This window comes from Bemisia tabaci, chromosome 10, assembly GCF_918797505.1.
Source record: "Bemisia tabaci chromosome 10, PGI_BMITA_v3".
NCBI lineage: Eukaryota > Metazoa > Arthropoda > Insecta > Hemiptera > Aleyrodidae > Bemisia > Bemisia tabaci.
In genome coordinates this window covers 34,067,906-34,073,905 of record NC_092802.1, presented here as the reverse complement: position 1 = coordinate 34,073,905, position 6,000 = coordinate 34,067,906, and positions in this window count along the sequence as shown.

The window sequence follows — 6,000 nt, the reverse complement described above, 5'->3', positions numbered from 1 at the left end:
GAATAAATTAAACAAAAAAAAACATGATCTGAATTTAATGGTTTCCATGGATTACATGGATGGTCAAAGTGTTAGACACGTATCTTCGTTTACGTCGTTGCAGACTTCCTACCATACCATATTGTTTCCTTGGAGAACTATAGTCAATGTAATTTATTTAAATAGTCCTCGATTTTTCCTCTCCGTTAGCGGGATATTCTTTAAAAGTTTCCAGCTTTGAAGTCTGCATGTTTATCTTCGAAAAAATGAAATAGGAACGGAAATTTCGACACATCGCAATGGAGATACGTGGTTATCACTCGATTAAATCGCTCAGATTGAAAAAGCGGGCGGGATCTCCAAAGTATGCTGGATCATCTATATAGGATGAGCTCGAACATACGTCAAAATATGAAGCTCTTAGAGCTCAAAAGGGCAGCCAACCTTTTAACACAAAAAATGTCACTGCCAATCTCAGATTCCTATTTCAAATCAAAATGGCCCAGAATGTTCATAAATGAGCGATCTAGCGCAAAAGGAGTGAATTTATGCAAAAACTAAGTCAAATACGAGCTTTACAGACGACGACGTGCCTAACCTAACAATTGTAATGATGAATCTCTCTTTATAATTTGTATTTATAGGTTTGATGCCCGTATGGGCCCTAAAAGCTCCAAGACCTAACTTCGAAATTACCGACATGTCCGTATTCTCCACTGAAAAAAAAAGTTACAGGCTATATAAACATATCGTCCGTTCCGGACTCAAAGGCTGACAGTTCCGGGAGTTGGAGCCGTAGTTTCGATTACTCCGGGTGCTGCGCCCGGAACGCGGACGATATGTCTAAATAGTCCGTAAGTACGGCTTCCGCGGCCGGAGTTTTTTTTTTCAGTGTCTCCCTGTATACGTACTCTAACTCTCTCTTTGTAAAGGTGTTCTAAAACGAAGAAAAAGCTGAGCTATTAGCCGACGGAACTATAATCTCCGACCCATCTGTAAAAGCACTTATCTGGATAGAGAAACTAATGGTACATACGCTGGTTTTAAACTTAGGCACAATCTATAGTTCCTAATTGCAAAATGCAGTCCAAATATAGTATGCAATAATTGCTACTCAGGCCATGCTTTAATAAAAAAAAACAATGTGCAAGAGGATGTTAATATATGGCCCGAGTAGCAATTATTGCATATTTGTAAAGTCGGCTAATAGCTCAGCTTTTTCTTCGCATTATGAGAAGCCGAAGACCTAAAAATCTCGGTGTTCTAAAATATACCATCTCTGGGGCGACGTGGCAATAGCGGCACTTTACGCAGATCGCAATCACCTCGCGATTCGCGGAGCGAGGGAAAAAGAAGAAAAGGAGCGAAAAAAAGTTTTCGCGAAACACTATTTAGAGATCTCTCTCGACGTGTGTGGTCTCAACTTCTCGACCCGGTAAGCGAGACTTTTTCAACTTTACTGCTTTTGCTCCCTCCGCCCCCTCCCCGCGCCCCTCCACGCCACCTTCGGGATCCCAACAACCTCTCGACACATTAGATTAAAATCACTTGCGGTTATTCCGCCATCCCACCCCCACCCCCCCCCCTCACCCCCTGCCTTTGCCTGCGTTTCCCTCGAGCCTCCCCCATTTTCTCTACGGCCGAGAGAGAGTCCCCAAGATTACCACACCTCTCACGTTCTCACAAGAACGGACTTCGCTCCAGCCTCGAGCTAGGATTTCCATGGCTGAACTCTCTAATCCAGTATGTAAAAATTCAACTTTGCGAATTTCCTGTAGACAAGGTGCACATTTAAGCTCTTCACTGGAAAAAAGTTCTCGGCGTTTTTACCACGGTCCGTTGGTACCTTTACCATCTCACTTTTTTCTACCAATTATTGTTAATTTTACCAAGACAGACTGGTAAACTTACCTAAAAACCGGTATTTTTGCTGTTTTTTTCAGGTAGGAATACCACTTTTATTGGGAATCAATTCCCTGTAACTTTGCCATTTCATCTCGGTAATTCTACCACAGTCGATAAAAGATATTGGCGTTTTTACCAAGGTCTAGTAAAATTACCGAGAAAGTTCAATTTTTTTACCGAGATTTCTCAGTAAAATTACCAATTCCATAAATGGTAATTTTACCTAGAAAAAACTAGGATCAAATAGAACCCTGAATTCTTGGCAAGTTTACCCTTTTCTTAGTAAATACACCGAGATTTTCTTTTCAGTGTGGCTGAACTCTCTAATCCAGTATGTAAAAATTCAACTTTGCAAACTTGTAGCCGTAAAGAAAAATCAGATTCGGACAAAAAAATTACGAAGGAGAAAAGGTGACAAAATCTCTCATTTCCTGAGAGTACATCTCTAATTTTGTCGTCCTTCTGTGATACAATAGAAAGCACCTTTAATTAGTCGAGTTAAGACTAAGAGAGAAACCGAACACGGAATTTGGCCTGGAACGGCGCGGCGCAGAGAGCAATGATGACGAGAACGTGAGATGAGAAGGAGAAACCCTCGGCGCAGTGGTCGGCATGTAACACATATTAGCGCCTACAAGACTGCATGAATACTTCACGCATTGCGCCAAAGACAGTGCGATCGCTGCGCTCGCTGCGGTCAGCAGCGGGCAGCGTGAAACGCATAGCGCCTACAAGACTGCATGAATACTTCACGCATTGCTTCAATCTCAGTGCGTGCACCAGCGGTCGGCCCGAAACGCATGGCACATGTGAGACTGTAGGAATACTTCACGCATTGCGCAAAATACAGTGCGGTCAGCGCGGCGCGGCGGCGGAAGTTAAAATTATTAAACCACATTTATGTTTGTTCTTTCATAATTTTTTGTTCATATCTTGTAAATGGAGGGCTTTGTCCATACAGAGAAAGGTTTACGGAACTTAACTTTCTTGCCAAGTTCCGTGAACTTTTGCTGGTAGTGTTGACAGGGCTTTCACAAGAAATGTGACCAACACGAGTAAACGCGTCTTATACGCCTCTCCCCCTCCGGCACGTTTACTTGATGGCTTTTATTGATGTTTCAAAACGAATGAGAAGGGGACGACAAAATACAGGCGGCCCATGGGCGGCAAGTAAGTAAATCCAGCCCTGAACCAAGCCACATCAGCTACTACCAGATTCAACCGGACAATTTATTCTTTTGCAAGAGAACGTTTGTACGGATTCCTTGGAAAATGTTGAGGAATATGCTTCAAACAATGCAGAAAATTTACTGGTTTTTGCACAAAAAACCGCACAATTGTTCTTATATATAAAAAAAAATAAAGTGCCCAATTTAATTTGGCCGTATAGCTGATGTTGGCTTGGCACCCTTCTGCTCAACGCGGTCCTCCAGTCCTCAACAACCACTCGCTTCAACCAATAGGATCGCTCCATTTTCCCGTCATCTAGAGACCCACAGGATGGACCATGGACCACCTCATCCTATTGTCCACCTCGTTTCCACATTTTGATTTGATCAAATAAAGACAAATTAAAAAGAAAATGTATAAGGAATAGCTTTGTAAGGCAGCGGGAACCTTTCGACCGCTCTAAAATGTAGCGAATACGCAAAACATGCCCAAGTCTGGATCGAGGCTTGTGATAAATTGCCGGAGAGTAAATTAAAGTGGCGAAGAGCATAGTAGTGAGTGAGATAAGATGCTAATAGTGTTTGAATATAATCAGGTGGAGGCATCTAAAGTGTACGTAATCAGAATTGCAGCCAATCATTCTTCGAGCGAGGTGTACAGAACGCTTGAATCTTGATTGCCCGATCACCGATCACCGATCTGGCTAAATGCCGCTGCATTTCGAGCCGCATTGCCACTATTTGGATTGCATTTTGCAATAGGGAACCACTATCTCTGGCTCTTCTATAAAAGCACCTCTCTGCATAGGGAAACCAATGGCATATATGTCGTTTCTAAAAAGAGCTAGAAATAGTGGTTCCTTATGGCAAAATGTAATTCATTTTCCAGTGCCAATACTAAATGAAATTCCCAATACTAACAATTGGATTGCATTTTGCAAAAAGGAGCCAGAAGCATTGCAACGTTTCTTAAATTTTGCAACTTCATTCTTTGCAGTACAATTACTTAAATCATGAAAAAACATGAAATTTACGTGGTAATTTTTGTCTTAAAGCAGTTCTGAGTGAGTAATATGGAAACTGTAAATAGATAATCAGATTTTTCTCTCAAAACAACAGAGCTTGCACAATCTTAGCGACATTACAATGCTCCTCGTTCCTTTTTGCAAAATGCAATCCAATGATCTGCAAAAAATACTAAATACATGAAATATCATACAAGCAAGAGGTAGGTATAGAGAGGAAAAACAAAAACACCTATATGCAAGGAAGTGTTGTGTCATACTTTCAACAACTTCATCAAGTGTAATTTGAAATTTTTGATCGTTTAGGATTTTAACTGATGGCCATCCCATCAAGATTTGAAACTTCAGCCGTCGGTAGAGTATTTTCCCCCGAGACAAACAAATCAATATTCCACCGAGACTTGACATCTCTGCTTTCGCCTCGGTATGCAAATCGGTGGACAAGCTCTTGTTCTGATAATTTGTTTTCATTAAATCTTTTTCTTCTTTTTCTCCTTTTTTGTATTCTTCCTCTTTTGTTAAGTTGACAAAATTAGTTTCTACAGCGATGAACTGACCACTGCGCCAACTGATTGATGACCGAATCCATGGGAACTGGCTTAATTTATATTTTTTGAAGAGAAAAAAAAGGCCAAAGACGCGGTCCATTAGAGAACTTCAATTGTTGACATGAGAGGAAAGAAGGAAGAAATGTACCAAATTGAAGTTAGGGAAAAAATTTGTGATCGAAAATTAAGATATGAGAGTGAAATCATCTGATTTCTTAATGGATTGGAACAAACATGGACATTCAATCTAGTTCCATCGAATCACTCGAGTTATGATTCTTTTTATGCACGTATCGTTTTTTTTTGTTTTAAAATTCTTTCAAATTGTATGAATAGACAGAAAAAATGAAACCATTGTTATAAAATTGATGGAAAAAATTGCTTAATAAAATCACAACCTTCATCGGATTTCATCGGATTTCATCGGATTTCATCGGAGCTTGAGTTTTCTCTTATTATTCCTATTCTCGGCGTATATTGGCTAATGATAATTTACAATAACAATATATTTTATTTTATCAATTGTGATTTCTAGTTTCTAATAATAATTTGGTCCATAGTTTCAAAATCATCGGAAATTCTGATAACTAGAAATAACTTCCCGGTCTTTTTTCAAAATTTTGGTAAAATGACTGACTTATAAAATGTCATTTTTTATGAAAGATCCCAAAATTTGATGGTAAAAACAATAAAATCCTGTCGTCAACTAACAGCGATGGCAATGTCCTTTCAAATATTGTTTTATTATGATAAAAAGTCAACCATTTTCAACCCATATGTCACGTAAATTGTATTAGCCGATAAAAAAACATTTAAAATTTACTGTGAAAATGTCAGTATCCTTTAAAAAAATTGAGTGTACGTGGTAGCTGAGACACGATAATCGACCCACAGGCTTTTCTCTTTTACCTCCATTATTTCAATTTTGCTTAGTGCTTATTTGACAGTAATCACCAACGTGGGAGTCAAGTAAAATTTTTGTCGTCGCGTGTGGAACACTCAAAGTTGAAAAGTCATTTATGACGTAAATGACCTTTTAAGTAGAAAATTTATGCCTCGCGTTCAATTTCCTCATGAACTTTACCATCATATGAATTTTAATCGAGCTGACATAGATTTTATCCTTTTTCCCGAACAACGTAATCTAACTCCCTCATCATATTTGTAACCCCTCTACCGCTCCCCAAATTTTAAATTTCTTTTTCGTAGCTTTTTCTAACAGAGATCTACTGGGCCAAATTTTATAATTTTTACGGATATCGGCAGTTGATGATATTTTCAAACACTTTCAAAGTGTAAAACATTTTTAATAATTATTCCCACTTACACTTGAAGAATATGTTCCAATACATTTTTAGATGTTTGAAAATAATT